The sequence below is a fragment of the Camelus bactrianus genome, chromosome 1, assembly GCF_048773025.1.
Source record: "Camelus bactrianus isolate YW-2024 breed Bactrian camel chromosome 1, ASM4877302v1, whole genome shotgun sequence".
Lineage (NCBI taxonomy): Eukaryota > Metazoa > Chordata > Mammalia > Artiodactyla > Camelidae > Camelus > Camelus bactrianus.
Window position 1 is genome coordinate 126,733,902 of NC_133539.1, and position 27,252 is coordinate 126,761,153.

Here is a 27,252-nt window from a genome sequence, read left to right on the forward strand (position 1 = left end):
AAGCACGTAGGAAAGGAGCCTGAATTCTGACTTGGGGAGATGGTTTTCCAGGACATTAGTTTGCCATCTAGGTCTACAGAAACTTGCTATTCCATGCCCCAACACCTGGTCTCCCAACTTATTGGCCTGTCCTGCACTGAAGAGAATGAATTTGGATTTGGTAGCACTCCTATATACCTAGCAAGCTGGGCACTGGAACTGAGTGTTATGGAAACAACAGGCCAGCCAAGGAACAATCACCACTCGGAGTGTTGGCGTACTCAGATTTATTATGCCGGCGGGCTCAGAGGGGTTTCTGCTCCGAAGTTCTGAGCACCCACCTCCAAGACATACACATGAAGTTTTAAATGGTTAATTACAAGTAAGGGTGTATTAGCCAATAAGGCTCAAGCAACAAAAAGGAAGGAATCAGCACACTGGTGCTTGCCAACTTGTAATAGACACTTGTTGAGCTTCGATTTACGACTTAGCTTGTTAGCCCAGTAAACTGACACTAAACTTCAGATTTACGAGTTAGCCCAGCAGGATTTAGATCAGTAAACCGACACTTATCACACTTAGATTTGTGACTTAGCTTGTTAGCCCAGCTGGGCTTTTCCTTCACATGAGGACAGCTCTCCCACACCCAGGGAACTACTGTGAGCCCTTGATGGTTCCACTAGGGTGGAGTGTGGTTTACCCAGGACGGATGGGGACTATGCACCAACACTCAGGCAGTCTGCTCTGTCTGGGGCTCTGATCTTGAACCACCCCTCTCCCTGCCAGCCCAACACCTGGGACAGTGGAGCTAAGGCAAAGATCGTGCCTGCCTGTTTCCCAGCGTGTAAAAGGGGAATATGTACTCTTCCCAAGGTAGTTCTGAGCGACAACACCTGCGGGTGCTTGGTTCCCAGACCAACAGAAAACCCTGCTCCGCTTGGGGGCAACAGGTGTGATACCCGTAGGGGTTCTGCAGCAGCTTCGGATGGAGGGCTGGATCAGGGAGGTAATACTTGAGCTGCGGGCCTTGAAGTGTTACAGAAGGGTACAGAGGCAGGACTGCCGCCTTCTTCAGGGTGCCACCAGAGGTAAAGCTTTTTCTCTCCATCCCCGCTAGGACCTTACCCTTTCCAGATCCCTCCCTTCTCTCTGCTCTTCCTGTCCATCTGTCTCCCTCCACTTTTTCCCTCCTCCCCTCCCCCTCCCATCTTTTCCCTCCCTCACTGCCCCACCTTCTCTCGCAGAACCCAGAGCGGATTGCTGGCCCTCCTGCGCATGGGCGGTCGGTGTCAGCTGGACCGCGGGTTGGAAGCTCCATCTCCGAGCCGGGGATTAGCCCCAAAGGCTTCTCAGCTCTGTCGCCCGGCAGGCCTTTAGCTCCTGCCCGGGGCCGGTGCCTCTGGCTGTGGAAGTGCAATGTGGGGTCTCCCGGGAAAGGGGTCAGGTGGCTGCGGGAGGGCGGTCCGCGTGTCACAGACCACGAGGGCGTGAGTCAGCCTGTGTTCAGCTGAATTGCTCGGGCCAGACCCCTCTGCCCGCGCCACCTGCCCCAGTGCCCCAGTGCCACAGCTTCCCGGGGCCAGGTGTGCACCTGCCGCCTCTCACCCAGCCGGGCTCCCCTCAGTCCGCTGCTGGCGTCCCCTTCCCCTCTCTCGCCCGCGAGTCCTCTCCTCCCGGGCTTCCTCTCCTCGGCCACCGGCCCGTTCCCACAACTGGGCGGGCTGCGTCCCAGGCGGGCGGGGTCTGAGGACCCGGACGGGGCAGCTGGGGCTGGGGCTGGGGATGGCCTCCGAGCGGGGCTGCAGCCCGCGTTTCCACCCATTTCCCTGTCCCGCGACTCCGGGGCTGCCCTGGTCTTCCTTTCCCGCTCCCTGAGGAACAGCTCAGTGGCGTCTGCACTGCTCCCTGGGCTGAGAGCTTCCGGCTGTAAAGCCCAGCTACTGGTGGAGTCGGGAAAAGGGATCCTCAGTGCCAAGCGAGCTTCTGTCTCCTCCCTCAGTGTTTCTGCCCCAGGTAAGTACTTTGAACACTTTCAGGTGTTATGATGGCGGTGCTTGTTGGTGTCATGTGTTTTTATAGTGAGAGGGATTACAGTGTTGAAAGCAGGGCTTGGTTCAGTTAAAAATGAGCTGAAGGCATAAGGCTGTGTCATCCTCCTTCCTTCCCTCTCCCAGGGTGAAAAGTGTGACCATCGATTTTAAAAAGACAGTTACATTCCCTAACTAGCCCAGCCCAGCTTGGTGTGTTAACAGGAAGAGCACCACCAGAGGCGTTGGAGACCCAGGGACATTGCAGTCCTAAAGAGCTCCTGGCACAGTTTGGTTTGTTTTGGTTTTTTGTTTTTCTTAAATTGTGGGGCAGACTAAGTAGTATAGAGGGAAAAATAATTGTCAAGAAATATTTTTTCATATAACAGCTTTATTGTGATATTGTTCACACACCATGAAGTCCACCCATTTAAATGGTACAATTCAGCAGCTTTTAGCATATTTACAGATGTGCAACAATTATTATTCCAGAACGTTTTCATCACATCAGAAAGACCAGTGGAAATGAATGACCAATCCACCCCTCCCCAGTGGTGGTTCTAAAGAAGTTTCTTGGCTATTCTTGACCATAAATTAACTTGTTACATTCCATGAAAAATCTGGTAGGAATTCTAATCAGAATTGCAATGAATCTGTCTATCAAAATAGGAAGAATTAATGTCTTTATGGCATAAACTTCTTCTACTCATGAATATAACTGGGACCCTATATTTTCATCTCTCCAGAGCCTGGCCCATGGGAAGTCCTCACTAATTGTTGGGCTTGTGAATGATGAGATTCTATACATCATTAGTTGCAACTGTAGCCTTTCACAGAAGAGAAAATTAACCTCAGTGAAGCCAAGTGACTCTCTGATGGTCAGAAAGAGTGACAGCCAGTGCTAGAGTGATCCAGTGGACTTGGTGCTTGCAACTAAAAATATTCAGCAGCTACAGCTAAGGGGATTAGAGTGTTCTTTTATTTTTCCTTAATGGCGTTGCTTTTATTTTTACTTATTTTTTTAAATTAATTTTTTTGAAGTGTAGTCAATTTACAATGTTAGTTTCAGGTGTACAGCAGAGATTCAGTTATGAACATATGCATATGTATATAAATATGTTTTAGATTGTTTTTAGTACAACTCATTACAAGAAATTGAATATAGTTCCCTGTGCTATATAGTAGGTCCTTGTCATTTATTTTATATTTATTAACGTGTATCTGTTAATCCCCCCTTTCCTGCCTGCTAACCACAGTTGGCTTTCTATGTCCATGAGTCCATTTCTAGGAGCACCATTTTTCTTAGTAATATATGCTGGTTGGCTGCTTTCAGTTTCAGTAATTCCATCTGTGGGTGCTTTTCTTCTGGTGGCCTTTATGTGGTTTGTACACGTGGTAATAGAGGTCTGTATTTGGGAGAACTCCAGGCCTTGTGTAGTCCCTGGTACAGAGTTCCCACTGAGTTGATGCTTGAACTGGGAAAAAAACATAGTAAATGTTGGAATTTCCAATATGGTTGAGACTTCCAGGTTTCTATAACCTGCTTAGCCCACCTTAATATTGGCTGCACCCTTACTTGGTAATTTGGTGGAATTCCATGGTATGGTGGTGTAGAGACAGGGCCTTTTATGCTTATTCTCTTTCCTTTTTCTAACACTCATTCTCCTGGGTCTCCCAGATCCTCCCCCAGCAGTGCCCAGGGCTGGCTTGGTGCTGCGCTGAGGATATATTTATTAATAAGGACCTTTCCTCATCTCTTCTGAGCCTCCATTTTTTTCTCTGCACAATGAGGGCTTAGACTAGATATGTGCTTTTCAGTTTCTTTTAAAGCCATGTTTCCTTTGAGAAACAGAAAATGCAAATCACTCCTCCCATCCCAACCCTTTAGATTTTGATACAGCCTCCAAGGAGTGACATAGCACTTTGTGGAAAATTGATGTGATTGTGATTCCAGGTGGCACAGAAAAGACTCTTCAGAGATTTATTGCAGGGAGAGGGCAGGAAAGGTGCAGTATGTCACACTTTCTAGTGTGAGCACTGGAGCAGTGGCTTGGATTTAAATACGGTGTCTGACGTGGCCTCTCTCTAATCATGTACAATGTGATAAACTTCTCTACCTCAGTTTTTCTTGATGTGTCAAGTTGGCGTGATAATATTTTAGGGCTTTTGTGAAACATTATACACATAATCCATTTGTGTTTCGGTAGAAATAAGACCTGCTAGGGATTCAGGGATTTGTTTAAAAAAAAAAAATCTTGTCCATAGCAATCTGTCGGTGTGTATTTTGAATTTCCTGGAGGGTGAGGGTTGAGTCTAAAGTCCATCGTGGGACAGGTGGCCCATAGTTTTCTGTGCGCCTGATTGCCCCCTCCTCCCCAGTCCTCTTCCTCAGTCCAGGATTAAGTTCCCTAGTAGATTTACACAGAGGTCTTGTGGAAATGGCTTTTCATTTTATTGTTTCTCCAAGAAGGGCTGCCATCATGATCTCTGTGGTCAGGTTTTGAAGGGCTGCCATCATGATGTCTAGTCAGGTGAAGGCTATGCAATTGGGAGTTTCTATTTAATAAAAAGAAAAAAATTACTAATAGAAAATTAGAACAAGGGTGATGACAGGAGCTCTTGGAAGTGGGCACCATTAGTTTTGTTAGCTTCAGGTGCAGTGGCCTCTTGCCACGAGGACCCATCCTCTTGCTCTGAAGTTGGAGGGACCAATGGGTTGAGTGGGAATGTTAACTGAGTGTATCTCATGTGCTGGGCATTGTCCTATTTGTGCTTTGTGTTCCTTATTTGAGACAGTGAGCTCATTTAACCTCAATAGCCTCTTTAAAAAATTAGACTTTTTATTTTGAGATATAACGTAGATTCCCATGTAGTTGTAAGAGATAATATGGAGAGGGCCTATGGACCCTTTATAGTTTTCCTTAATGGTTCCAAGTTGAAAGTTTGGGGTACAATTCATTACTGACTCACTAACAATTTGAGGTTTGTTTTATTGCCCTAATTTTATTCACGATTAAACTGGGGCTTAGAGAATCACACAGGCCTGACCAGGTCACCCACATTGTTAGTGTCGAGACGGGTGGAACGTGGGCTTGGGATTTCCAGGCAGTACCATTATGATGGTCTGTGGCAGGGAGCAGCATTCACTTTGCTGGTTTATTCATTCATTCAACAAATATTATTGAGTAACCTCTGTGGGTCAGATGCTTTCATAGGGTTATCTGATTCTTCAGCAGTCCTGAGAATCAGGTAATGTTTATATTTTTTAATCTGAGAAAATTAGCTCTAAGAAGTTATAACCCCCCCAAAGGAAATATAGCTCATAAAGGAGCGATACTAAATTTTACAGTCACCCCTTTTTATGCAGGTGGTACCCTAGGCATTTTACATTTGCAAACTTCTGTAATCCAGATATTTTCATGTAAGACAAAGATTTTTTTTTTAATTGAAGTATAGTCAAGTTTACAATGTTGTGTCAATTGCAAGGTTTTTTTTTGAATTTTGAATTAAAAAATATTTTTTCAGGAGGGTAATTAGGTTTATTTATTTGTTTCATTTTTTAAAATGAGGTACTGGTGTTTGAACCCAGGACCTCGTACATGCTAAGCACGTGCTCTACCACTGAACTGTACCCTTCTCCCCAAGGCAAGTTTTCTTATCCATTATTCTGAAGCTTAGGAGTTCAAATAAATTGGATAGAAAACCAGATCTTTTGATCCCACTGTAGTACTTTTCTTTATATTCTGCTGAAGGAGGTTGGGGAAAGCACTTCCTTTGTTCACTTCCTTATTCAGCATTTTTCAGCAGTGACTTTGCATCAGGGCCTTGGTAGGTGCTTGGAAACAGAAAACAAGAAATGACCCTTCTCTGCAGGGCAGGAAGCCTAGACCAAAAGCTGGGTAATGTGATCCGAGCTACGGTAGCCATTTGAAGACTCTGAGGACAAACTGTACCTCCGGATTTATTTGAGCTTCCCTTGCCTTCTGGTTGGTACACACCAGGTCATCGCAACCCAGATGGACCTGCAGCCCACAGTACAGTATGTACCTCGATCTCCTCTCCCCTCTCGTCAGGGCCTGTAGCATGAGCATCCCTGACTACGTGCAGTGTGCTGAGGACCACCAGACTTTCCCCGTGGTGGTCGAACACGTGGGGATCATCTCAGAGGAGAATTTCTTTTGCATCTATAAGTGAATCACCTTGGTGAGTCAGATCAGTCCGTGCAGCTCCCAGTGGGCAAACTGTATCCACTACAGGCACCACTATGCGCCCAAGAATGGGTGGAGCGACTTCCAGACCCACCGCAAGGTCTTGGGCCTTGTCATCATTACTGACTGCCTCTCGGGCAAGGCTTCGAAAAGCTCCACGTGCAGAGGAGCTGTATGGCACCACGCTCTATGACTCTCAGCTCTTTGACTTTCTGCTGCATGGGGAGGTGGCCGAGCAGCCGCGCACCGTAGTGGCCTTCAATTTACGAGGACTGCAGGGTGGTGGAGAAGAGGATCGACGACTTCACTGAGTCACTCTTCATCTTGCCCAAGTCCAAGTGGCTGGACGGTGCATCCGACAATTCTGGGGACAAGATCCTCCTTCTCTGCATCCCATTTGAGAAGGAGGACATCATGGGACTGGACACAGAAAGCAGGTAAGTTTACCTGGAGGCCAGTCCACCCTGGCTGTGTGCCGGGTTTCTTCCCTACATCCAGAAAGTGATCAGCAAGGAAGAGGACTCTCTTGTAGCCAAGGGTGGAGGGAGGTGCAGCCCACCGCTTTACAGACATTTAAAAGTGAATCCGCCTTTGTTTCAGAGAGATCCTTTTAGGGTTATTGTGGACACTTACTGCAGCTTTTCAGCCAGGACCCTGGTGGGACCCCTGGAGTTGCTGACCAATAGAGTAGCCACAGCCACTGATGCTAGGAGAGCTGGGGAGGAGGCTGCTCTGAGCTGAGATTTGCTGTAGGTCAAATGAACATCAGACGCTGAGACTTGTCTAGTAAAAAGAATGTAAACTATCTTATCACTTCCTATATTGATTACATGTCAAAATGATAGTATTTTACATACAGTAGGTTAAGATTTGTTCTTAAAATCATTTTCTAGTATTTGTTTTTTGTTTGTTGGTTTGTTTCTTTGTTTACCGTTTTAAATGTGGCAACTGGGAAACTTTCTTTACATGGCTCTCATTTCATTTATGTTGGGCAGCCTGTCTTTAGATAGTCTCATCCCTTTGCTTGTAGATGAGATGCTGAATCCCGAGAGGCAGAACGAGGCGCTGGTTGAGCTGGGGCTGGAGCCGGTGTCTCCTGCCTCCCAGGCCCAGCACCTGTTCGGCTCAGGCCCTCTCTTCCTGCCCGACAGCCAGCATGCCATGTTAGGACATCAGAATCACCGCCAGGGACCTCCGAATGAACTCCTTATGCAGGGAAAGGCGTATCACGGAGTATGGGAAAGAGCAGGGAAATGTTCATCCTCACTTTGTCCCTGTGATTAAGTCAACGGCCCCACTTTGTCTCGGAATTAAAGACGAGCTCTTCTGGGCTGCCTAACCCCCCACCATCTGCTCTGTTTCCCCGTGTATCTATAGTGCTGTCCTTCGTGCAGAAGAGGGTGACATGCCTTTGCCGAGAGGTGGTCCCCCTTTGCTGGGGAGAGTGAGGGAAGCTGTGTGCCCACGGCCTACGGCCTCAGGCCTTGAGTCTGGAGAGTACTCATGGCGGTCTGACAGGTGACGGTCGGAGGACCTGGCACGGCTGCCGGGCCCACTGTGGAGGCGGTGCTCTGTGATTCTTGAAATTAACTAAGATCAGATTCTACTTTCTGGTTATTGGTAAGTTGGAGGAGAAGATGCCAGAGAATTGATAAAAAGAATGTCCAGACCAGCCCTGTGAGTGACAGGCACAGGGGACCCGAGTCCCCCACGTGTGTGAGGTGCCTAGCGGGCTCTGGATGAATTTTCTGTTCCTCCCGGACATAACTCTATGGCTTAAGGAAGGGGCAAGTCATGTCATGGCCTGTACTTGTCCTCACAGGGCCCTGTGATCTTCATGCCTACACTCCCCTTCTGCTCCTTGGAGATGAGGTGTCAGGTTTAGGAGCCTGGGCACTGCTGAGGGCATAGCTGCCAGCACTGTGCTACACCGAGGCTGGCTCCGTTCACCTCACATGTCACCACCTGCTGAGCCCCCAGGCGTCAGTCAAGGTAGGTGCATAGGTGCAACATACGCAGAGACCACGTTCTCCCCCTGGACAGATTGATTGGTGAGCAGTGGAAGCCTAGAGCCCTGCCCCAGCCCCAGGCCAGTGTCTCCTCTTTTGTCATAGGAGGCACTGGTGACATTTTTGCTCAGCAACTGCTTGGCTCTGACTCTGCAGACCCACCAGAGAATGCCAACTTGTTTTTGCCTTTTGAAGTCTGCCCTTGGGATTTGGCGGAGTAGCTGGATGTGTGCTTAGCCCATAGTGGTTGACACTGTCACCATTGTTTACCCAGAACCTCGTGTACCAGGCATGGCTCTCGGCATCAAAATACAGCAGCGCATTAAACCTCCCTCCTGGTGGGTCTGTCTGTTTTGCTACCATAAGGGCTCAGCCAGCATCTGAACGTCAGTGAGATAACGTGGCCAGTGAGCTCGTGTCAAGCACATTCTCCTCCAGTCACTTTTACTCAATTTTTTCTTTTACTATTCCACAGTCATTAATTTTTTAAACAATGCTTTGGTACAGGAACAGCCTAATTCTCTCCTGCTACTCTTGGTGGAAGTGAGTAAAACTGTCCAGCCTGAAATGCGACCACAATTTGTAGCTCAAAAGCTGCCTAGACGCATATAGGTGGAGTTTTGGTTAGGGGCGCTGATCACGTTGGGGTCCTCCGGCAGCACCGCTCCCCTCAGGCCCCTGCCTTCCCTGGAGCAGGAGGTGAGTGTGGGTCTCACCGTCCCAGCATCCCTGGCCTCACACACTCACATAAATTCTTGTACATGCTGTCAAAATCATTTTTGTTCTTGTGTGTTTCTAATTTTCTCTTGTTCCTCTTTTCCTTTTTCTTTATTCTTTTTCTCTTGTACTGCCCAGTGAGCATGTTGTTGCGTCTGAAAATGTGGGCTGTGCACACCCTGCATTGGAAATATCCAGATTGCCCTCCGTACAGTCTCCATCGCTTTAAAGAGCAAAAACTTAACAGTTGCCTTGATCCATGTATTATCCTAGTCATTTTTTATTTTCTAATTTTTTGGAATATTTGCTTTGTTAGCACATCACCCACTGGTGTTTGATACCTGTTAAAATCCTTGCTTTGAGGAACCTGTTTGGTCCTCCTTATATTTGGTGACAAATGCGCCCTTATTAAATTTGTTTGATTGTTTTGAAGAAGTGAGATGCGAATTGATTTAGGCGGCTGCTGAGGGATTCTTTTCATGGAGTATTTAAACTTGGAAAGTCAAATTCTGCAGCATCTTGCTCGATTCCTGCTTTTACACAAACGTGCTCTTCACGCGGTTCCTGGCTGTCACTGTGTGAGGTGCGTGATGGCACTTCCTGGCCAGCGGTCACTGGTGAGAAAGTGGCAGGCTCATGGGTGTGCAGCTGCAGGGGACGCTGTTGGAGGAAGCAGTCACCGTTTACTTATTTAATTTTTTTTTTTTTGCATTCAACATCCCTGTGCCATTTACTTTACTTTGCCTTCATAAAGGGGCAGAAGTGGGTCTAAAATCCATGCCACTCTTGTGTTCCCTTTACGAGGCTGGTTTTTCTGAGTATCAGGAAAACATGGCCTTCTCCTAAGTAGCTGGCTCACCTGGATCTTGTTGACAAAGCGACCGCTAAAGGGGACCGTAGCTTCCCCTCTTCTCCAGCCAGTGGGCATTCAGAGCCGGGTCTGTGCTTTGCCTCAGCAGCCGTGCAGGCCTCCCTGCCCCGGCCTTTACTTTTAACCAATGTTGGCATAAATATCTGACTCCGTGTCTGTTGCAGCTGATGTCCACCACTGACGGCCGTGTAGTTAGTTTGCGGTAGGGAGTCTGCAACACCCCAGCCAACCTTGAAGGAAGATGTTTTGGCCGACCTAGGACCTTGGATTCTCACCCCCATCATGGTTCATCTCACTCGGTGGAAGGGTTTGGCCACCACCATCATGCTGAACATGAGGCCTTGTTTCTCCTTTCATGCTCTGGTCCAAATGTGGACACTTCATTTATCACTGAATTTGTATCGCTTGAGACAGGCCATAATATCTGAATGAGTCCATCACATTCTGGGTGGGGAACAGAACAGAAGTAAGTGTCACAATTAGATGGAGACTAGGCTGTCCGTGTTGGCTAATGCTGGCTGTGATCTGTGATGGCCGGGCTGTGCCCTGGACACAGGCCTTTCCCGTGGCTCCCGAGAGCCCAGTGGTTGGAGTGAGAACAGCCTTGCCTGGGTTCCTCCATCCTCATCTGCTCACTGGCAAGTGTGTCTGCTAATTAGGAGCTCCCCCAGACCTCGGGCCCTTCAAAGCTCAGACCACGGGAGAACCTTGAGTCCCTTCTCCTGGGCCTCCTTTGTGAGAATCCAGTGCCTTCTGAGGTGACCAGCGGCAGGAGATGCCTCCCCCTCCAGGGAGCACCCTACGGAGGACTGTTAGTCAGTGTACCATGCTGTGAACTTGGGGGGTTACGGCCATGGTCCCTGTAGAACCACATTTGAGATGGGCTTAGCGACGGAAATAATAGGACTGATTCCAGGGCAGGGATTAGGGGAGGGAACATTGGAAATTGAATGTGACCTCAAACACATAGTTGGGTGCTGGGGCTGTTACTAAAATGGGGAGTCTGGGAGGTACCTGCCAGGAATCGAATTCCAGAGTAAATGGTTAACATGAGGCATTTTTAAGATGCCATTTGTCATCCAAGTTAGGACTTCAAAGAGGCACTCGTGTCTATGAGATTGTGGCTCAGGTGAAGGAGCCGGACTATAGACACACGTTGGGAGTCGTCATTCTTAGCTGGTGTTCATAGCCTTGCATGTGAATTAGATCATCTCGAGAGCCGCAGACTGAGGCTGAGGGGGGGGGCAGGGCCCTGCCTGGGTTGGAGGAAAGCCCAGACCATGCAGCTTTGGTGTGTCAGTCAGCGGCATTTGCGATTTTCAGCCTAATGCCATTTATCTTTAAGGGGCCGGGGGGTGTGCAGGGCCAGCCAGGAAGAAATCTGAAGGGAGGGTCGTGGCCACGTGTGTGTCTTGGGAAGATGCAGAGTCTGCAGGGTCCTGGAGGGTAGAGTTCTTAGAAGCTGGAGTTGGAGTGAGGAGTGGGCAGAAAGTAGTCACACTCACCTGTGAGGGAGGGGGGAGTCCTTGGGAGTCCCCACCCTACCGGACTCGCTTTCCCATGAACAGACGGCAATCATACAGAGTATCTGAAGTGAGAAAGGATGGGTGCTGGGAGGGGAGCCAACCTGGAGAATGGTGCTTGGAAAGTTCTGGAATAGTCTCCCTGGAAAATAGAGTTAAAAATACCCAGAATCTTAAGAACATTGATAGTGACTGGGGAGGAAGCAGTTTTTCTGGCCTCCTAAGGGTAAGTCATGTATCCGGGGATACACAGAAAAATCGGGCATTCTGTTCCGTGGTCTTGATCCTTACCGGGGGAACAGTGCAAGTTTAAAGGGGGAGAAGGGCAGCGGAGGGAAGCTAGTCAGGCCCCGTTTCAGGTACCAGTCGGCAGCCCTACTTGCGTGTTGCGATCTCATCCATGCCTCCCAGGTGGGCGGTGGCAGCCCCCTTTTGCAGATCGGGAAGCCTTCTCAGAGGGTTAAGGAATTGGTCCATTTAGTGGCTAGTAAATGCTGCAGCAGAATTCAAGCAAGGCCTTGTCAGACTTCAAGGGCATGTTTTCTCTACTAAATCCGGTACCTCCCTGTTGAACCTGGAATGGTGAATTGGGTCAGTTTTGGAGCCTTTCAGAAAAAGTACGATTTAAGTGCCTCAGGACTGTTTCACAAAGCTCAGCGTTCTTTGATTTTTCTGAAGCACCTCAGTGCTTTTCGCCCCACAGTTGTTAGGTTTTCTCCATTCTCGATGACGTGGTTGCAAATAACGTACAGGTGCAAAACCAGACTTAGCAGCTTCTGAAGGGAAACTCTCCAGTTCTCCCTTGATCGGCTTTCTTCCACGGGATGTAACTGCTGCAGCGTAGGCCTGAGTTTTACTTATGGAGTGAGGGTTTAATATCCAAAGTTAGCATAAAATGGTCAGATGAAGAAAATCGACGTTGACAATTTATTTTTGGGTTTCATTAGACAAGATATACTATCAATTAATGACCCATATAGCAAATGAAATTGACTACAGAACATTGCATTTCTTACTTTCTATTTAGAGTTCTCTTACAGAATAAGGTTGCCTGCTTTGGAACATCATCTCCACCACCACGGCACCTATCAGTGTGTTGGTGTGATTGCATTTACGCAGTGAATGTAATCTGGTCTTCCTCAGCCCCAAACACTCCAGTGAAGAATCACGGGCTGTAGCCATCTCTTGGTCACGCAAATACTTCTAAAATTATATGATGCCAGAAAAGAAGGAAGAGAGAGAGAGAGATTGCCTTTATCAAAGTTCCTTTCAATTCTAACTGCAAACTGTTTTTGAGCAGCTCTGGTTTCCTTTGGATATGAATATATACATTTCTTTGCATGTAATCTGGGTTTTGGACTAGAACACCAAGTTCTTGCTGTCCACAAGCCACAAAAACAGTAGCCAAATTGCACACGTGTGAAATTGTTTATAATTTTTCCTGAGAAAGTATCTTTGAATTTGGGACTTGGGCTGTGATTTTTGCTTTTTGCTTCCCGCACCCCTCTTGTAATCTCTCACTCCTTCCCACGTGGCCCCCAAGAGTTCGTGGTCTCAAAGGAGCCGGCAAACACCCAGTTGGTCACCATGTACTGCTGCTATAGATGAAGCCCAACCAAGACCTAAAGGACATTTTCAGAGAGGACTTCCTGGAAGAAATGGACTCTATATTCATTTGTGAGGACAGAGTGTCAGCCAGGAGAAGTAGTCAAGAATGTGGCTCAGGTGGCAGGTGCAGCCCGGGCAGATGCCTGGAGGCTTTTGGCGTGGGGAAACGGGGAGAGTGCCCTGTGTGGTCCAGGGTGGAAGGTGCCCCTGCTGGTGAGGACACTGGAGAGAGTCCGGGATGGAGGGCTTTGGAAGAGCTTGGGTTTTACTAGAACTGACACAGTAGTCAGTGAAGGGTGTCATCAGAAAGTGACCATCAGTAAAGGTAATTCTGGTTTTTCTTCTGATATTCTACAGACACAAGGGTAGGGACGGGTGAGAGTAGGTATGTCTGTCCCTTTGAGACCCACCCCATCATTCATTTATTCATAACACGTGCACTTCTGTGTGTCTAGGGGAGAGAGGGTGGACCCACATTAGTAAGCAAAATGTATTTGCTTCTTATGAGCTTAGCATTGTCAGAAGTTGACTTAGCCTAGAATGTTCTAGGAATAGAGGAACAAATTGTGGTAGTTGGAAGGAGGGAAGGCTTCCTTGGGAAACAGTCAAAATGAGCCTGGAGACAAGTGGGGAGTAGGAGCAAGTCAGGGGGCCCCTGAGGTCACTGGGGACCTGTGTACTGAGGTGAGGCTGGGCAAGCAGTGTCTGGGGTGGGGCTAGAATTCCACCAGGGAGCCTCTGAAGGGTTTGAAGTGGGGGTGATGTAATCAAATTTGTGATTTGGGAAGACTGCTGTGGCTCTGTGTGTGTGTGTGTGTGTAGCAGGGAAGAGGGGAAGGGTGCCACCAACAGGGGGGGTCATTAGAAGAACATTCACAGGCTGGGAGAGAGGCGTCGGGACTGCTTGGGGACGGCAGGGGCAGTGTGGATGCCGGATTTCCTTATGGGGAGGGCTTGTTAGCAGGGCGACCCTAGAGGCGACTTTTGGCTGGAAGTAAACAGATGGAGGCTGCCAGGTGGACTTTCCTCTTCTTTCCTTCCCTGCCTTGTGTGATGATCTTAGCTCAGCCAACTTTTGGAAAAGAAGAGCTAAGTTCCAGGGTAGCCCAGGACTTTGTTGAGCTCGTTCGAGTGAGATCTGATAGGATTTAGGTTTGTGTTCTGATCTGCATGTTCACTTAGCTAGAAACATCCCGTCATTTCAATTTTTATAGTGGTTTTTATTCTTGATAAAGATTGCTTTCTTGGTGAGAGGAAATTTAATACAGCTGTTGGCTTTCTCAAAAAAATCATATCTTTTAAGAACTTTAATATTCAAAACAATAGGAATATATTAAAATGTTAAAGTAAGTCTTTGGTGCAGTTTCTTTGCTTTCTGAGCTAGTGTGGAGTTAGAGCCTTTGCATTACTTAAGAGCACATACTTGTCAGTATTTAAAAAGCTGTTAGTGAGCGCCCCAGGCCCCACCTCTCAAAACATCATTAAAGTTTGCTCTGAAATAGTGAGGTCATAAAGGTCTTATTTGCAGAAACCAAACAGTTGGTTTATAATATGCAGCATAGCTCCCTTTATAAAATAATAATAGGTTCAAAATTAAGAAAGTGGAGGATAATTGATTTTTTTAAAGCTGAAACATAAACTTTCTTGTGCTAATGTTGCAACTGGAAATTTTGAAAAGAAAAATCCTACTGTAATATCATCTACGTGGAATACATATATGACTTTCACGTTTGAAAAGTAACTGCGCGGTGGTTTTTGAAGTCAGGAGAATTCCAGCTCAGATACTGGCAGTGATGGTTGCTGGTTTTTAATGGAAGGGCCTAAATTTGCCTTCTTAGCATTTTTTTTTTTTTTGGAGTGAAAAGTTTGAGTAGTGCTTTGCCAGCATGATTTTGGGGCAATTTGAGGGCAGATGTCGTGTACCAGCAATGAGATATTTCCATGCATTTTATTTTCCGGACATCACCAGGGCACATGTGGGGTTTGTGCCTGCAGGCTGGAATGCTGCTGGACTCCCTGATCCATCACCGTTATGTCCTGGAGCTGCTCCGGTCAGTGAATGATTTTCTGTGGCTTCTAGGTAATGTGGTCTGAGGCAGATGATCAGATGTGTAGTTAAAGTACTATTACTTGAAATAAGAGTAACCTAGAAACATGGCTCTAACAATACAGTGTGAGGGAGAATTGGCTGAGCTGCTTGCAGTGGGGAGTCTTCTCAGGTGACTCCCTCACCGTGATTCTTGCCAGTATCCGCCCCAGCCCTGCACGGTAGTCCTGCCGAAGCAAGCATGCTCTTTGCTCAGAAACGCACTGAATTTCCTTGTGCCTCTGTTTGTTGGCTTGTTTTTTGAAAGCACGTCTTGCCCTTTGCTTAAATGCCATCCATGATAGTCACTTCTTACACTCATTCTACTGGACTTCGACCAAAAATAGCTGCTGAATGGAAGAACAGAATGTAGTAACTCCATGTTGTGGAACATTATTCACATGTAAGAGTGAATAAAAAAGAAAAAACAAATAAAGAGGAAAATGAAAAAGGCCACCTGTTCTGGGAACTCCTCCCTGACAGTTCAACCCGCACTTTTCCCTTTGAAACCCAATCACTTATGCTCCACCGTACTCTTTTTGATAGTACTTACTACCTTCTAATAAACTTTAACGGTTTCAAAAAAAAAAAAAAGAGAGAGAGAGAGATGCTGATACCACTTCAAAATGGACAAGCCTTGAAAACAGCATTTTAAGTGAAAGGAAGCAGACACAAACGGCCACATATTGTTGATTTCAGTGATCTGAAATGCCCAGAAAAGGCACATGCAGAGGCAGAGAGCAGGTGATGGTTGAAAGGGGCTGGGTGGAGGGGGATTAGGGAGTGACTGTTAGTGACAGGAGGTTTCTTCTGGGGTGATGAAGTGTTCAGGAAATAGATGGTGGTGAGGGCTGCACAACTGTGAGTGTGCAGAAGACTGCTGAGCTCTGTCTCTGGGAGTACCTGTTGTTGGGGCGGCTTTATTTTGTTCTCATCGTGCAATGAGAAGTCTCATCTGCTGCTGTGGCCGTTCTACTCCCGTGAGTGGTGAGGGTCAGAGACTTTGTAGAGTCATGTTTCTTTTTTTTTTTGCCCCTTGCTGAGTGTAGGCAAAAAAGGTTTAAGCCTGAGAAAGTGCTCCATCTGCAGAAATGTCTTTCAGTTTTGCATGGTGTAAAAATCTTGAGAGCTTTTTAATCGTTGAGGACAGCCTGTGGGGGGAAACAGCCCGTGAATCCTGGGTGAGTCCCGGAAGAGCTGCGAGTCCCTCCCTGACACGGGTGGGGATTTCACCCCCGTTCAGGCAGTGAAGGGCCCAGACCCGTGAGCGGAGTTGACAGTCGTGAATATTTACGTGAATCCGCTGCTTCACCTTGGATATTAATTTCAAGCTGAGTCAGTTTGTGGCGGCAGCCTCATCCTACATCAGGAATTTATAGTATCTGCTCTTTGAGGTGAAGACCTGACAGACTTGACTATTTAACAGTCTCCCTTGAATTGATATCTCAGATTACTTTGTCAAAAGCAAAACAGCAGAAATACAGACGTCCTTTAATGCCAATGTGACCTGGAAAGGGTTTAGTCTCTGTACCTCAGTGGCCTTATCTGCAGGTGGGGATGATGATAACAGTGCTTCCCTCAGAGGGGATGGTGAGGGGAGAGTTAGAAGCACACATGGAGGACTTACACGAGATGCTCATGAATGACCGAATTTAGTGCTCTCAGCCTGGTCAGGCCTCAGGAGCAGAGATGTCAGAACAGAGCAGTCCTAGCGGGAGCTCGATCCGTGTTGGCAGGTGTTACGATCAGTATCACCTCTGTGGGTTATCAGGTAGTTTTAAGACTTGGTAATATGAATTCATGAATAATGTTAGAAGACTAGACATCTCAGATACTGTTTACATAGTTCTCAAGATTTCCTCTGAGAAATGGATGTTTTCTCCCCATCTTAAATCTGAGATGAGTCTCTAAAATATTCTGTATTCCTCCATCTTTTTGCTTTAATTCTCCATTTCTTAAAAAAGAAAGTTTTTAAATGGAGTTTATGGGGACTGAACTGAGGGCCTCATGCATGCTAAGCACATACTCTCCCAAATGAGGTATAATCTCCCAAATGATTTTTTTTTAATTTACTTTCTTAGTATTCAGAGGTTAGAGGCCTCTAATTCTTTTTCTGGAGACTTGTCCATGAACCTGTAAATCTATAATTAATGGACAAAACTTGGTTTATTAAAAACATCAATAGAACATTCTGCAATCCATCCAAAAGGAAATGCTGATTGAATTAAAATGTTTCTCCTTTAAGGTGATTTCTCCTTTTTGGTCTAGCTTAATTTATTAACAGCCATCCTCATCATCATAATGACCAAACTCGCTCTGAGTGGACACCTACCTAACACTAAAATGCTTTCCTCATGTTTTACTTCATAGCAGGTGTTTGAGGGTAGGTATCAGTGTCTCCTTTTTTGCAGCTGAGGGATTGAGAGATGGAGCAGCTTGTCCTAAATCACACCCAGCTGGCCGTGGCTAGCTCGGTGCTGGAACCCAGGCTGCACAGGATGCATTCTTAATTGCTCCTCTAATCAGCCTCCCGTTGAGTGGCTACCTGAACTTCTGTGACTCCATAAATGGCCGATTTTAGTGATCTCAGCCTTATGAGGACTTCAAAGGAGAGACACCAGTGAGAATGTGAGACAGAGTGTCATAAATTAAAATTGTACATTTTCACAAATGTTTAATTCTCAGGTAATTACTTAAAAAGTTAATTTTTTTAATTTAGTGGTCTGTTAGCACAAAAAACAAAACATTAAAAACAATTATAGTGCCAAAGAGAAGTGGGCTTTGAAAGTCCAACCACTGTTAATGATGTTACTTGTTTTTCTCTAGTGGCCCTTATTGACAGAAATACTTACAAAGACTGAATTGGTTTTATGTAGTCTTAATATGGAAGACAAGATTGTCAGTGAATATTATAAGTAAAATCTTTACTCTTTTCTTTCCTGATGGTGAATATGTAAGTTGTTTTCATGGCTTAAGTACATTTCCTTATTTGTGAAATTTGAGTAATATCGTTTAACTTGTCTGACTGTGAGAGTTAGACGCCTTGTATACAAAGAACCCAAGAGGTGCTTAATAAAAATGTGCTGTCAGAATGACAGATATATTAGAAGGATCAACTCTGAATACTAAAGAGTGTCGCTTATTTCTGATGCATATTCAATATTTATAATATTTATATATATGATATATTTGAATATGGTTTAAAGTAACAAGGATTCTTTTTTTTTTTTTTAGTGTAGTATGAAGTTTTAATGAAATCTGTATCATACTAGTGAGACAGGGACTAGTTAAATTGCCTTAATCAGACGACCTTGAATATTATTTACACAGAATATGTATTGTTACAACTCAGAATTCATGTTGCCGTGTAACCATCCACACAGACATTTAAATTCGTGGAATTCTGACCAGATTCATTAAGTTTAGTAAAATCCACATTGATCATTTTCAGGGAATAAGCTTCTCTCTTTTGTGATTAAGCAAAATTTTGATTTTTTTTCCTGCACTCTTAACAGGTTTAAAATATCAAAACATTGATTTAACAAGTCACTTTTTTAATAGAATAAAGCTCATGCTGTTTTATTATGTAAATAAATGTTTTTGTATTTCATCAATCTTGTATGATATCCTGGCTCTTTGAGAATTATTTTGCAAGATACTTAGATAACCTACTGTTGGAAAAATACAAACGTGACTTTTATGAATATAGGCCTAGTACAGATCTGTTGGTTTATGCTACAGTGCAAGACATGAGGCCTGGGAGAGCTTTGCTGCCGATTGCAGGACAGAACCCATGTCTCAGTTTCCCCTCCTGTAAAATGAAGTGGCTGGACTGGATTCTTTCCTCTTCTAAGATGAGTTTCCATGAACCTATGTCTTTTGTTTATATTCAGGAGTATTAGCAATATCAGATTAAATACTGAATACCCTTCCCTTCCCCCAAAGCAAAGTGCAGTATGTGCTACATAAGCTTTTAGTTATCTGATTCTCTTTTCTGATCCTACAGGCAATTTTTGTGTTGCATCTTTCCCGGCAACCTGGAAGGTCATTTTAGCCATAGGTGGCGCTGTTGCACCTTCTAACAGTCTTAATATTCCTTTTGCAAAAGAAGGCTTAACAAATGTTATTTTGTTTTGATTCCGTTGCTTAGTGCTTCAGAATAGCACAATGTCCATTATGTCTGTCTACCTGGAAAAATTATTCTGCTTATGTCTTAGACTTATTCTGTCATCTCGCTGTGAACATTTCAGACTTGCTGTGCAAACAATGGCAAAATCGGTCTTTTCTTCCAGTGTTAGAAGTCAGTGAGCCGGGATTTTATAAAACAGCTAGAAGCGGCCTCTGGAGCACCTTAAAGCTGAAAAGTGTATTGAGTTCCCTGAGTATTGACTCCGCCGCTGTGTGTTAATTGGTGGTAGGAGGTTTGGTACATATACGAAGGGGTGTAGATTTTTGAGTTGGGTTTGCGTGCACGTGCTGCCACTGAGCCACGTGAGCCTGAGTCAGTTTGCTCTGAGTTTTTCCCTTGTCTGTGAGATGGGGACATTCATATCTGCTTTGTAGAATTGTGAGAATTAGAAATTATGTAAAGTGTTTACCACAGTGGGTATGTCAAGAGGGCTCATAAACTTTAGCTGCTTTTTTGTGTGAAGCCATCATTTGAGAGTCTTTGGCAATTACTAAGAAACAGGAAAATAAGAAAAGCTGGTTTTATGCTGAAAGATATTTGAGGAGGTTCCTTAGTTCCTATACCCATAATTAAGCATCAGCAGAGTCAGAACTGTTACACAGTCGCCCTGAACCAACGTTAAGCCACAGAATTCTTTGTTACTTCATATATTTTGGGGCTTAAAGGGATCCAATACTTATACACATGTTGTCTCCAGCAGCCAACTGAGAGATGACACATAAGAGTAGGCAGGCGATAAATGTCTTATTTGTTACTGATGAAGCCACGTTCTCCATGAACTTCAGGGCTGTGGGAAAATGCGTGTCATGATACTGTGTCCCAGAATTAGAGACTCACCCTGTCCCATGTAGCTCTGTGACATAGCGAGCCTTCCCTTGAGAGGACCTGCCCGTTCATGCACAAAGCTGTCCTGTCATGAAGCCGAGCATCCCAAGTGCTTCCCAATGGTGATCAACACTGGAGGGAAAGGAAGGGTTTCAAATGCCCTGCTTGTCTCCCCGGACTCACACCTCACTCTGTTAGTGTGACGAGGGCTAGCTGTTGGCCAGGGGCCAGGGGTGTGAATGGAGAAGCACTCTCCATGGCCCAGAGGAGTGGTTAGGAGGCATTCCCTCCCTCGGTTTAAACAGGTGGTGGGATGGAAGAGAAGGGTCCTCCCCAAGAGTTTATAAAAGGAGTAATAAGGATTTTCCTTGGGACTTATACTAGCCAGGAAACACATAAGATGATTAGAAGGGAGACTTGTAAATCACTTTGATATTAAGTTGACATTTGTTGAACACCCAAAATGTGCTACATTCTTTTCTGAGAGTTTTACAGAAATGAATCCTTCAATCTTCTCAACAAGCGAGTAAGGAAGGTTTGATTGTTATCCCAGTTTTACAGTGTGGAAATTGAGGCACACAGAGGGTAAGTTGGCCAAAATCACAGAAATAGTAAGTGGCAGAGCTGGTATCTAAACCCTGGCTTACTGGTTTGAGGCTCCCAGAGATGGGCTTTGGGTGTTTAGTGTTATCTGCATCCCTGAATCTTTGTACCTCTGTGCATATTTTAGCCCAGAAAGGACAGGGAAAAGAGAGTTACACAGATGCTCATAGTCATGTATTGGCCACTGTCCACAGAGAGTGAATCGTGATTGGCGTTATTTGTGTTCCAGGCAGTAGATCAGTTCTTATAACAGAAATTTAGTCCATTGAGTTAATCTAGAAACCCTTCCTGCTCTGTTTCTGTCCATGCTTGCCATGTGACTGCCTCCCCGTGATTAGGCCATTGAGAAAATGTACTCATGGTTGAACTCTGATATTTCAGTCTGGTTCATAGTTTCACGTCTTCTGTTACATTAATAAGTTAAGTTTCTGGTTTTCTTTCATCAGTGTGTCATGAGTTTGGTTAATGTGAAACAAGTCCATGGGAGCCCAGGGGTGATGACGGTATAATTTCTGAGCACGTTGTGGCAATTCTACCCTTGCAGACCTGGCGGGAGTATGTCCGCCTTCCTCACTGATTTCCCCCAACAGCAGGGTCCTCTCCCACCCCCGCATGTGAGGCTGGGAGCTCTCTGAGTAGGCCAGTCAGAGGCCAAGTCCACCAATCAGAAAATGATGAAGTACCTGGAAGTGCTTTTAATAGAAGAAAAGGGTTTCCAGATAGTACAATGGGCTGTTCGAGTCCGTTTGGTGAAAAGCTGTCCAGTGTCTGTGGTTGAGGTGCTTCTTTGCTGTTGAAAAGCCTGGATTAGATGAAGGGATTTTTAAAAGCAGTAAGGAGTGATTTCAGGTGGTACGTCCACACCGGTGAGAAGTGATGGATGACCACCTGTGTGAGGCATAGACAGGGTCTTACAAACTTCTTAAAATAACTTTAAAAGCTCTTCCATCTGAGTGCATTTCATATGGGGTCCAGTTCTTCACTGGTCACCCTGAGAGGGCAAATAATTGATGATGGCAGAAAGGACACGGAGGCATCAAAAAGGTCTCAGTCATTTTCCCTTTTTAAAGGATGTGGCAAAGTGTAATATATTTGAGCTGGTTTTTCACTGAACAATTTTTAGTGTTTTCTGGGACTCCCCAATGCCCCAAGGTTCCATGCAGCTGGGTGTCCCCTCAGAGCAGTTCTGCCAGAGCTTGCCCTGGGTTGACGTGGTGTCACGGGGAGCAGGACGGTCAGAGTCCCCGGATCTTCCGAGCTCCGTCTCCTCATCCTCAGTGCCGGGTTTCTCATCCGTGTCTACTTAGGGTTGTTGAGAATCACACGTGATGGTTCAGGTGTGATTTGTGATAGTCTCTGTGATTGGCATATAGTCAATATTTGAAAGAAACACTTTTTTTTTAGTATAATTGTAGCATATAGATTGCAGTGCTTTTTAGTCTGCTTTTTTTTATATAACTTTATTCTTATTTTTAAATATGCACTTATTTTTATTTATTTTTTGGAGGTACTGGGGACTGAATCCAGGACATTGTTCATGCTTAGCAGGTGCTCTACAACTGAGTAATACACACCCTCCTTGTCTGCACTTGAAAATAAATATTTCAATGCGCAAAATAGCTCTTAAACACCATCATGGGACCTAGTCACTGTATAGAGAGTTGAACACGTATGCTTTTTCAATAAGAATAAATGTTGTTGAGACATACATTTCTGAATCTGTTAATGTGCTTAAAAACGATCATAGGTAGTGATAAACACGAATCTTTGATCCAGTACTTCTTAGGGTCTGTTTTGCCATCAAGTGAAATTACATTCTTCAGAGAAAGCTAATTGGATCTCTTTGATATTTGGATGGTTTAGCAGATGATCAAGGCTTTCAAAAGCTGACAGATTTGTATTTTAAACTAACTACAAAGTTATCTTCTAGAAGTTGGAATTCCTAAACTTGTGAAGTGCCCAGTAATCCAGGGGGTATGTGTCTGTGTCTGTGTGAACGTTTGTGTGTGTGATTTCAGGAATCTAGAAATAAGTTTCATATGGACTTCTGATACCTTTCTCCTACAGTTCAAGGTATAGGCATATATTTACACAAATAAATTGATATTCTTTTGTCATTTTGCATATTGGTGGGAATAAGAGTTTCTCATACTTGTTTCAGAAGGGTTGGGGAGCATGAGCTCAGAAAACGGGAGGAGAAAGAGGGAGGGAGGCACTTCACACTTTGTGCAGGATATGAGAAACAGTAGCTTTTTTTTCTCTTTTCTTCTAAAGCAAACTGGCACTGAATTGTAACCGACTATTACCCAGAATTGCTTTTCTGATCAGATACAAGTGCCTCAGATTTTTCAAGGCAACATGAATGATGAAATGTGTTTTAGCAGTTATCATTAAAAGTAGTTTTATTTTTCAAGTAAAAGGCTATAGCCTGTTCTTCCAGCGGTACATGAAGTCCTCATTGTTCTATGTACATGATCTATGTGCTTAGTTTCTTTGTTTTTTTTTTTTTAAGTGCTTGTTTCATTGTGGTGTGAATGAATGTTTAAAATTTCTGGATTTTGATCTTTAGAACATGCTGATTTATCAGAGCTGTTAAAAACCTGATTGTTCTTTGGTCCTTGTTTGTTGGGGCACCCTATTGATTTCTGTTGTCTGTTAAAGCAGGAAATGCTTCCTCTAGCCTGCAGATCATAAAGTGAATGGTTTGCAGTGTGCCTTTAAAATTATTTGAATACATTGAGCATGTTTGTCCAGTGAATTCTGAATTAACTCATTCTGTTGACTTTGCTTTGGTTCTGTGGCTTTTGCACCTCTCCACAAGAATTTGAATTCTCTGTTGCATTTTGTATACGTGTTCTTAACAGGGGAAGAAATTTTGCATTTTTTACAGAGGTGGCTTTTCCTATCCCCTCTGAATGCCTTCTATAATTGATACAATAGTAACCTGTTATTGCAGTGCATAATTCTTTCATAAACTATTTTTTGGCATATTCAGAAACAATGACAAAGAATGATAATAAAAAATATGAAAACCTTCCTTCCTTTGAAGAATAGAAATCAGGTGGTCAGGCTCACGCATGCTTTGTGCCTGACACACTTACTCTCATGTCATTGTGTATCATGATTCGGAGATGGAGTTGCTCCAGGTTTATAGATTTTTGTTTTAACATTTGTGTTGAATTCTTTCTCCAGGCTGATGTTTCCTGTTGGTTTTGTGGAAAGAGTAGAAGGGAAACAAATCCTTTGTTTTGTTTTCAGGAGGCCTGAGTTGATGAGAAAAGTGTTGAGGGTGGGCTGAGGAAAAGAGTGACACTCCCTCTCCTCCCGGCTGAAATTGATAAACAAAGAAATCAATTAAGTGTATCGGTATTTGACCAATAGAAGTTAGAGAGCCCAAAATGGCTAGATATGCCCAATGGAAATTACTGAATTCACCTGCAGAATTATCTGCTTTACCAAGTAGAAGCAACTTAGAGCAATCAGAAAAATCAGTAATATGATGAGATATAAAAGGAACATTATACCTTTTATTTCTGAAACTTTTCTACGGTAAGTTGTGTAGAGCTAAAATTAAGTTTCAAGCACCAGGAGTTAAGAGTGTGGGTAGTTCTGTAGGATCGTTATTCACGGATGTACCTAGACCCTGCTAGAGTGGCTGAAGTTGGCAGGAAAAGACCCAGAGGCAGGATTTGTCATCTTAGGGTGTCCTCCATAATGGTTCCATGTGGGAGCCCATGATTGGTTTAACAAATTGTAACACACTCCAGCCGCCTGTGAACTTTAAGAAGAAAAATATATGCTTAAAAACTGCTTTACAAGCAAGTGCCTGTACATCCTCACTCCAGTCTCCTTGCATTAAAAAGCAGAGACAATGCTTTGCTTGCATAGTTGAGCTTTTAGATAGCACTCTGCTGGTTGCAAAGCAAGGACCGAGGCCCTCAGGTATAAACGCTGAGCTTGTGTGCTGTTAGATAGTCTATGATCCACAGAACAAGGACCTGGCTGGTCTGGTGGTCTGCTTTGTAATTCACATGTCTAAAAATGTATCTTGTTCCCCTCAACCCATTACTTCCCTAAAGATACACTAATCCTTTGTACTCATTGTGTATTCTACAATCTCTGCTTCATACTGTCTTTCCCGAAGTTCCTATTACTATCACACAATTGTTAATGAATTTTTCCTTTGATTATACACAATAAGGGTGCAATTGAGAGGCTTGTGGAGTTGGCTCCCTACTCCCTCTCGATTTATTGACTTTTTCCACAGAGACTTGAATAATCATTCCATGTCGGTAAGACTTCTGCCAGCCAACCCACAGTTCCAGGTGAGAAGGATGCAGGTTTACCACTCCTACCCGATGGAGAGAGAGGAGAGAATTGAGATATGCTCCCCCATGGTCGCTTCCTGTCCCACGGCCACTGCAGTTCACCTGCAGCCTTCTGGCCTCTGCTCAGAGGGCCTCTGTCCCAGGACTGACTGCAGCCTTTTCTTCCCTTGTCAACATTTCCTGTGCCTTTCAGAAGTTGGTCTCTTCTCTGCAATTCAACCCTGGCAGATGTGATGGTGGTCAGCGTGCTGGTGGGCAGTCCTTTGGGGACTCCCAGGAGACATGCTGATTCTCCTGAGTCTCTCAATCGGGGTTACAGAACAGTCGAGCACCGAAGGAAGCCCATTCACGTGAGGTCAACAGAGCATTTTATCACTTTCATTTTATTTTTAAATTTTCAGTGGAGAAATTATTTGTAGCAAACTGTTCCAGATATTCGGCCGCCTGCTTTCCTCACCACCATTTCCTTGTTGGCTCTGGTGCTTGTTTTAAGAACCAGGTTTCTTCTCTGGTCATTTGTAGCAGCTGGGCTTGCTGAATCCTTGATCTGCATTTGAAGCAGAATGCTTCTTCCTGATGTGAAACTGATTTTCCTATTTCTGAATATTTCGTGTACACTCAGCAACTGTTTCAAGTGAAATGCTCTTGTCCAATTTTGGTTAACTCACATTTGCTGATCTCCTACATTCATGCTGAGGGCAGTTTCTTCTTCCTCTAATAAAAGTTAGCAATTTGCATTTACTGGGGAAGGTACTGGCCCGAGTTGCTTTTTTTCTTACCAGTTTTAATACAATTCACCCATTTAAATATACAGTCGTTTTTACTCTATGCCCAGAATTGTGCATCCCATTTAATCTTAGAATATTTTCATTCCCCCAACAGGAAGCCCCGTATGCATAAGCAGTCATTCCCATCTTCCCCATCCTCCCCCAGCCCCAAGGAGCCACTCTTCTCTCTCTGTGGATTTGCCTGTGCTGGACATTTCATTTAAATCGAGTCACTTCATGTAGGTGGAACCGTCTATTGTGACTGACTTATTTCACACTGAGTAACGTTATCAAAGTTTGTCCACGTTGTGGCCTGGGTCAGTACTCTATGCTTTGCTATTGCTGACTAATATTCCACTGTATGGCTGGGCCCCACTGTTTACCCATTCATCAGGTGATAGGCAATTGGGTTGTTTCTGCTTTTTGGCTGTGATGAGTAGTGTCGCCATGAATATTCCTGTAGGAGTTTTTATGTGGACATTTGTTTTCAGTTCTCTTACGTTTGTGCCCAGACAGCAGAGTTGCTGGGTCATTCAGAAACCAAAAGTTCAACTCTCTGAGGACCTGCCAGGCTGTTTTCCAAAGTGGCCACGCTGTGTTACGTCCTCACCAGCAAGGGCTGCGCGCTCCGCTTCCTCTGTGTCCTTATTAGTGCTTGTTACTCTTTTTTTTATTATAACCTATTGTTGTGAGTGTGAAGCGGTTTCTCCTAGTGGGTTTGACTTGATTTCCCTTACAGCTAATGATATTGAACATCGTTTCATTGTGCTTATTGGCCATTTGTATATTTTCCTTGAAAAATACCATTTCAGATCCTTTATTCACCTTTTAATTGAGTTGCCTTTTTATTGTTGAGTTGTAGGAGGTACTTTTTTTTTTTATAGATACAAATTCCTTATCAGATAAATGATTTGAAAAAAATTTCTTCTGTGTGTTGTTTTTTCACTTTCTGGATGGTGCCCTTTGAAGCAAAGTTTTAAATTTTGATGAACTCCAATTTATCTCTGTTTTCTTTGTTCCTTGTGCTTTTGGGGTATTATTTAAAATCTGAGGTATTTTATTTAAAATTTTATATATAAAATAACTTAATTCGTAGGACCGTTCTAGGAGATGGGTGCGGTTGTTGTCCCCAGTGTATGGATAGAAGACTGAGATGCAGAAAATTTCTCTGAAATATCAGTTTCACAGCTACCCAGTGCTGTGGGAGTTCAGGCACTCATGTTCGTCCCAAACATCTGTGATCCTCACCACCATGCTCCACTACTGCCTGGAATCGTTAATGAAAACGTCTTTCCTTTTTTGATTCCTTGTTTGTTTTCTCATTGGGGACCTCATCTCCTCATTTTCCTTTCGGATATCAGTATAGATTTATTTTAGGTCTCATGTAGGCAGAAGCATTTCTATCAGTTAACTTCTTTATTACTCACTCTCCAGTGATGATTGTTGCTAGTTGACCTAATCAAGTCATGCTTAAGTCTTTCCTTCTCATGACACTAAAAACAGTCATGACTT

General features: G+C 44.5%; 1 protein-coding gene across 1 annotated transcript in view; it reads left to right on the plus strand.

Moving 5' to 3' along the window:
• Positions 1–27,252, plus strand: part of LOC141578895 (uncharacterized) — a 137,484-nt gene that overhangs the window by 74,288 nt on the left and 35,944 nt on the right. The window lies entirely within an intron of this gene.